The sequence below is a fragment of the Sinocyclocheilus anshuiensis genome, unplaced genomic scaffold (genome assembly GCF_001515605.1).
Source record: "Sinocyclocheilus anshuiensis isolate Anshui unplaced genomic scaffold, SAMN03320099.WGS_v1.1 scaffold210, whole genome shotgun sequence".
Taxonomy (NCBI): Eukaryota; Metazoa; Chordata; class Actinopteri; order Cypriniformes; family Cyprinidae; genus Sinocyclocheilus; species Sinocyclocheilus anshuiensis.
Window position 1 is genome coordinate 1,019,757 of NW_015547666.1, and position 8,109 is coordinate 1,027,865.

An 8,109-nucleotide genomic window follows, 5' to 3' on the forward strand; every position below is an offset into this window, starting at 1 on the left:
AAAAAAATGATTTTTATTAAAACATGGAAAAACTTAATTGTAGTATGGATTACTGTGCATGCAGATCATATTTTAAGTTGCTTAAGCGAAATCAAGGAGTTTTTTAGACTGGTTTATTCTTTCTTTATACTTTAGACATGTAGAACATATCCGCGTTTGTGCATCATTGTCTGTAACGTGTGCTGTAGGTGCAAAACTTTTAGGAATCTTAGTTGTGGCCTAATGGTTAGAGAGTAGGATTTGTAACCCGAAGGTCGCAGGTTTGAGTCTCAGGTCTGGCAGGGATTGTAGGTGGGGGTAGTGAATGACCAGCGCTCTCTTCCACCCTCAATACCACGACTGAGGTGAGACCCCTGAGCAAGGCACCAAACCCCCAACTGCTCCCCGGGCGCCACAGCAAAAATGGCTGTCCACTGCTACGGGTGTGTGTTCACTACTGTGTGTGTGCACTTTGATGGGTTAAATGCAGAGCACAAATTCTGAGTATGGGTCACCATACTTTGCCACTCACTCACTTAAGGATATAGGATGCAATTTTGGACACAGTCTAGCTTTTTCCCTTACTGGAGATGTGCCGGAAAATCATTACTTCACAGACTCAGACTCCAAATTAATCACTACTGTGGAGACTTGAGCTCCAAATGAATCACTATTGCACAGACTCAGGCTCCAAATGGATCACTACTGCGCAGACTAAGGCATCAAAAGAATCATTACTGCGCAAACTCAGGCTCCAAAAGAAACATTACTGCGCAGACTCAGACTCCAAATGAATCATTACTGTGCAGACTCAGACTCCAAATGAATCTTTACTGTGCAGACTCAGACTCCAAAAGAATCATTACTGTGCAGACTTGGTCTCCAAGTGAATCACTACTGCACAGACTCATACTTCAAATGAATTACTACTGCACACATTCAGGATTCAAATGAATCACTCCTGCGCAGACTCGGGTTCCAAATAAATCACTACTGCGCAGTCTCTGGCTCCAAATGAATCACTACTGCGCAGACTCGGGCTCCAAATGAATCACTACTGCGCAGACTCTGACTCCAAATGAATCACTACTGCACAGACTCGGACTCCAAATGAATCACTACTGCGCAGACCCGGACTTCAAATGAATCACTACTGCGCAGACTCGGGCACCAAATTAATCACTTCTGCGCAGACTCCAAATTCAAATGAATCACTACTGCACAGACTCGATCTCCAAATGAATCACTACTGCACAGACTCGGGCTCCAAATTAATCACTTCTGCGCAGACTCCAAATCCAAATGAATCACTACTGCGCAGACTCAGTCTCCAAATGAATCACTACTGCGCAGTCTTGCTCTCCAAATGAATCACTACTACGCAGTCTCTGGCTCCAAATAAATCACTACTGCACAGACTTGTGTTCCAAATAATCACTACTGCGCAGACTCGGGCTCCAAATGAATCGCTACTGTGCAGACTCTGTCTCCAAATGAATCGCTGCTACGCAGACTCAGTCTCCAAATAATCACTACTGTGCAGACTCGGTCTCCAAATAATCGCTACTGCGCAGACTCGGTCTCCAAATAATCGCTACTGCGCAGACTCGGTCTCCAAATAATCACTACTGTGCAGACTCGGTCTCCAAATTAATCACTACTGCGCAGACTCAGTCTCCAAATAATCACTTCTGCGTAGACTCGGTCTCCAAATGAATCACTACTGCGTAGACTCGGTCTCCAAATGAATCACTACTGCGTAGACTCAGTTTCCAAATTAATCACTACTGCGTCGACTCGGTCTCCAAATGAATCACTACTGCGCAGACTCAGTTTCCAAATTAATCACTACTGAGCAGTCTCGGGCTCCAAATTATGTCATCAGAGCTACATGACAGTGGACATTTATGGAACAATTTGACTTCATTTTTCAACAGTGGAAGGAAACAGAGATACGACATCCATCTTTTTTACTGTCTATGCTTATAATAATAATAATAATAATAATAATTTCATTGGACTCTCATTCTGACGGCACCCATTCACTGCAGTGAATCCATTGGTGAGCAAGTGATGCAATGCTACATTTCTTAAAATGTTCTGGTGAAGAAATAAGCTTATCTACATCTTAGATGGCCTGAGGATAAGTACATTTTCAGTCATTTTTATTTTTGGGTGAACTATTCCTTTAAGTTCAAATTCTATGCAACACTATACAACCCACACAGGTGATATAGTAGCCGTACCTTCTTTTCTGTTTACGGACATGATGTAAACACATAAGTAACCAATGACACAAGCCTAGAATAAAAAAAAAAAATCTGAGATTAATCATCACAGATTAATCATGATTAAATGTTTTAATTTACTGACAGTCCTTTTAGAGGTGTTTAATGTAATTGAACTAGACATGCAATTTTACAAAACAGAGTATAGGCTAATTTAAAAATGTTGACACATCCCCTGTAATAAGAATTGCAAATGATATTCCCTGAGGTCTGCAGTTTGTCACAGTGATGTTCATTTCAGAAATCTTTGGATCTTTATGGTCCTAGATTTGTATTTCTCCTGGTTTCTCACAGTTCCGCTGAAGCAGAGACAGGAAGCCCAGCAGGGATCATTGAGTAAACCCATCACAGGAGAGGTCAGATATTTCCATGGGTCTTATTTTCTCACGCAAACACAAATGTCAACAAGCTTTCCCTGCCTAAGATAGAGAATCTGAAGACATTTTTCATTCTGTCACTGAAACATTGCCATCTGTGGCTATCCAGGATAAATTAGTTAATATCTGCCTGTATTTTTTTTTCTTTAAGTATACCATTTAAAGGTGAAGTGTGCAATTTTGGTCCACTGGTGAAAGTGCAAACAGAATTGCTCTGCAAATAAGTAAGTAAATATTCATTTGTTCATTCATTCATTCATTCTGTAGAAAATAAAAGTAAGGCTTTTCTGTAAAAAAAAGTTCTCACTATAACAATATGATTTTGTTTGTGGTTGTCATTTTCATATTAATCAGTTAAAAGACACACAATCTAATGTCATTACATCTAATGTCATATTTGAATATATAGTGAATGAATAATTGAGTATATATGAATAATGAGTATATCTAAATACATTACTAAGGAGATCTGGGTACTTACTGCACTGGAAGGGTTTTTTGTCTGCAATTGTGAATGTTTTTGCTTGGTGGATTGCATGATTGCACACAAAAATAAAAATATCAAACTCCTTATATCAAAAACAAATAAATTAAAAGCACTCTTTAGTGAATTTACTGACATACAGTGAGCGTAAAAGCAGTTGCATAGGGTAAATGTAGAGCTGAGTGTGAAGCATGGGATATCTTGGACACAATTCCTTTTGTCAGGGTGGGTTGGTCTCCCTGGAGTCTCATTTACAAAATATTGGCTCAGCCAAACTGTCTACACATTGATTTAGTGCCGTCCTAAGATACCTATGTCCCTGCCTCTTACATCACCATGGCAACGCCTCAGTGCAAGGGTATGATGTCGTACTACTAGATACAAATATCAGTTGGGGTCTATGCATACAGATCACACGAAATGCTGCCTTTGTCAAGTAGGTGTTTTAAGGTTAAACAACCATTAAAACCTCAAGAATCAACATCAGCTGCTGTAATTGTGTACGAAGCTTTTGAATGGCATAAAATTACGCCTTTGGATTCTCTGCTCTCCTGTTATTTTGAGCTCTTGAGCTCTCTGAAGGGGTTTTTATGGGTTAAAGAGCATGACATTCCTAATCTTTTAACAATTACAACAGGCTTTGTAAAAAAACTGGAAATATTTATATACAGTATGTAGTACACAAAGAATGCTTGTGTTTTTCTTCTTCTTCTTAATATATATGTTCCAACTTGTTTTCACCTGGTGTTTGAATCTCAAGGCCACTTATTTTCAGCAAGCATAGCCTATATGTTATGCATATTTTGGCCTGCAGTGAAAAACCTTCGGCTTATTAAGGTTTTTCCACTTTTATGTTTTGTATTTGAGTGCAGAAACCTCAGAACATTCATCTGTCTTATTCACTAACCACCAGCAATCCATTTTACTTAGCCACCATGCATTTTAAAAAGGACTGCATCATGACTATTTAAATTAAGTCATTGTCGTTTTTCACCAATGCATCTCCCTTCATAGTTAATTCGATTTATTTTTTGTTCGGCTCATTAGTACAAGATTACTAGGTAAATTCTGAACGCACCTTTAACGCTGCATTTCGACTGTCTCCAATATTCGTGCACCATGTTTCATAACTGCTCACACTCATGGTTTTGATTGAAATATATCACATCCAGTCTGTCAAATCAGAATCGGAATCAGAATCAGAATGAGCTTTATTGCCACATACGAGGAATTTGTTTTCATGTCAGAAGCTTCCACAGTGTAACAGAATGACAGCAAAAGAACAAAAACACAGATAATATAAGAAGAATTAAAAAAAAAAAAAAAAAATAGAACAAGTAAATAAGGAATAACAATATATAAATTGACAATTGTATATGCAATATGCATACAATAGACAGTTTTTTATGTACAGTATATTATGTGCAAATTTGAGGTGTAGACTAAGTATGTGTGTTAGATAAATAGTGTATGAGTGTATAAATAGTGTTCCACAGTTATTGTCAAGTGTTCATGAGATGGATGGCCTGAGGGAAGAAACTGTTCCTGTGTCTGGTCGTTCTGGTGCTCAGTGCTCTGTAGCGTCGACCAGATGGCAACAGTTCAAAGAGGGAGTGTGCTGGATGTGAGGGGTCCAGAGTGATTTTGCCAGCCCTTTTGCTCACTCTGGATGAGTACAGTTCTTGGAGAGAAGGGAGGGTTGTACCAATGATTCGCTCAGCAGTCCGGACTACCCTCTGTAGTCTTCTGAGGTCAGATTTGGTAGCTGAGCTGAACCAGACAGTTATAGAAGTGCAGAGGATGGATTCAATGATGGCAGAGTAGAACTGTTTCAGCAGCTCCTGTGGCAGGTTGAACTTCCTCAGCTGGCGAAGGAAATACAACCTCTGCTGGGCCTTTTTCACAATGGAGTCAATGTGAGTGTCCCACTTCAGGTCCTGAGAGATTGTGGTGCCCAGGAACCTGAATGACTCCAGCAATGCATGGCAGCACAGGGTGCCAAACGTTTGCCATTAATGGGAATAACGGTGATACACCAAGAACTGAAGTAACATGTTTACACAGCAACATGATAAATGGTACATTGACCATACAATACAATGAAATGTTTAAAGTGTAATCTGAAATTACATGTTTTGTCTGTGTAATTAAGAAACATGCAGAGACCATTAAATTAAATACCATTCTTTGACTGAAAATTTAAATAACATGTTTCAACCCTTATTTACTGAAACATGTTTTAACTGTAGATGTAAAAACATGGTTAAACAGTTACTTAAATAAACCAATTTTGACCATAGATATACATAACATGTAAACCCATTACTTAAGAAAGCATGTTTTGACTGTAAACTGAAATACATTTTAAATAGTTGTTTAACAGATTTTGACCGTAAATTGAAATAACTTGTGTCAGCCAATATTTTAAGAAATCAATTGAAATGGACCATAATTTTGAATTACACGCACAGCACTTTATTTTAAGAATTCCACCCTAAGTTTCAATGTTTCACATGTAAAAATGAGTTGCAATGATTTGAAATATAACATACATATGGTATCATGATTATGGCTTACAGCTGTAATTTTACATTAAGCTATGACAGGTTTTTTTTTTTTAATCTGTGATGTTTTAAGGCTGTTAGTTATAGTGTATCGTGTAAATATGTCACACTCACAAATATGAATTTATTACAAACAATCAATATTAATTAGTCCCCCTCTATTTTCATGTAATGCAATGCAATACCTTTTCTATTGTAAATAACACCAATCTTAAAAACAGCAATACCAACATTTGTACACTGCTTAAAAGTATCACTAGGTTCTAACACTTGGTAAAATATGAAACTCAAAACATTAAGAACATAAAACTCTTCTCACAATGCTTGTATAATCCATAATAGACACTATAACTATCCTATAAATCTTTCTAAAACACAACATGAACAAATCCAATTAATATCATCATTGCAAGTCTTCTACACACAAGGGTTTGGACAGACCAATGGGTACAACTCCAATTCATTCTGCATCTTGGTCCCTGAAAGAGAAAGAGAACGAGAAAGAGAGAATGGTTATACATCTCAATTTCTCAATTGTACGAGTTTCAATTTGAAGTAAAAGTGAAGTTAAACATGCATACCATTTTTCATGGTGTCCTTGCATTTGTAGGAATTTCCCTTTATAATTTTAAATGCCACTCTGTTTCCATTTTTAAATATTTCCTTAATTTGAATAGAAAACAAATGTCTTTCCCATCTGATATGTGATGGGAAAAGAGAGGAGAATGAGTTCGGAATAAGGCAGATTAGAATGTGCTGCTGTGGGCCAGTGGTTGACTCCGTGACGAAGGCATCAGAGGTTCTTAGTTCGAATCCAACCTCGGAAATAACTTTTTTTTTGTTTGTTTAAATTTACTTATACAAATCACCCCAAAAGAAAGAAAGAAAGATGTTTATCCATGATTGTATATCAAGAATACGAACACGTTTGTGTGCATTTTATTTTGTGATTTCACCACAACAAATTCAGGGTCTCTGCAATAGCGTTCCGCGACTGATTGAAGCGTTCCTCTGCTTGAACGAGATTGAGGTTTCTGCAGAGCAAAAGTGGGCGTTTCTAAATTTGTGGGCGTTTTCTAACTGCTGGGTGTTTCTAAACCATGCAATGAAAATGATAAGCCAGGCTCACGTGCGCTTGCGGAGGAATGTAAACATTGAAGAGAATGAACGAGCAAAACTCCCGCGGCGAGTAGTACGGCTTACAGCTAATGAAAGGCGCTTCCAGATCTGAACAGCACATCTTCTTTAACACGGTTACATCTGTACACCACTTTTCGTTGATGTAAAAGCATGTCCCGCCGCCGCGCGATTTCTCCGTTGATTCTGCGTCGCGGTCCGCTCTGAACAGCTGAAAGCCCGGCAGATTTAACCGCGCTGGCGTATGGCGTCATTCAGCCAGGTTTCTGTGAAACACTGAGCACCAGAGTGTGAGAAATCCTTATTTTTCCGGGAGAGCAGAAGGAGTTTGTCTGTTTTGTTGGGTAGAGAGCGGAGGTTCGCCATATGGATGCTAGGCAACAGTGTTCGAAATCCGCGCTGCCTGAGCTTCACGAGGGCGTCCTGAAGCGCTTGATCAGCGCAGCTGCTCCGCCAACTACTACGTTCAGCAAAACGTCCGAAAAAACGAAATCCGGTAGAAGATTGTGTGGTGTGTTCTGCCGAATGTTCAGCAGCTCATCCCTGATAAAACTGATCGTGTTTGAGAAACAAAAAACAGGAAAAACTAACAAAAACAGTACAAACACTGGAGAGCCAAGCACTGAGGCGGCCGTGTGAAAAATAGTTTAATTCATAGAGTTTCCCACTTTAAACTGGTAAAGAAACATGTACTGAGTATAATATTACCATTACAGATGTCCTGCGCTCTCTGTGCTGCAGACATGAATGATGAATCACCCAACAAAGTCTATCAGCCACCTATCAGCACTCTAGGAATTTTTAGCAATGCACTACAAATTGCATACTTGTTCCTCCCTCAGTATTTTTCAGTGTGCAGTGTCAATATTTGAACATCTTCCTCTTCTGTTTTCCAGGGCATGTCAGAAAATGTCACATAACATTTACCTTTCCACTTCACTGCAGTTTTAAAATAAGTGTAGCTCCTGCACTTTTCTTAGAATCGACTTTATATTTAAACATACTCTTTGTACTCTTTGAACTTTTTCATTCACTGGTCGGTGAAGTTTTTATAATATGGCGTTATTTTAATGACAAATGTGACAAATGTATTATTGTAGAGTGCGCGCACTTAAAACGTGTCTCTCTCTGGGCGAGAGCAGCGTGTATCTGAGCGCGAGCGTCCGGTTTTGTGCGAGAGCAAGGGAAATCCGCGCGCGAGCGGAGAGATTCGCGCTCGCGCATTGTATTAATGTGCTTTCGCGCTACAATAATGCGCTCTCGACATTTGTCATTAAAAT

At 39.0% G+C, this 8,109-nt stretch overlaps 1 protein-coding gene across 1 annotated transcript in view; it reads left to right on the forward strand.

Moving 5' to 3' along the window:
• Positions 1-2,848: 2,848 nt before the first annotated feature.
• The window catches only part of LOC107702599 (phospholipid phosphatase-related protein type 1-like), an 80,606-nt gene continuing 75,345 nt past the window's right edge, over positions 2,849-8,109 (forward strand). The window contains exon 1 of the mRNA XM_016504973.1: positions 2,849-2,868. The gene's annotated coding sequence lies outside the window, so the exon portion shown is untranslated. The remainder of the gene's footprint in view (positions 2,869-8,109) is intronic.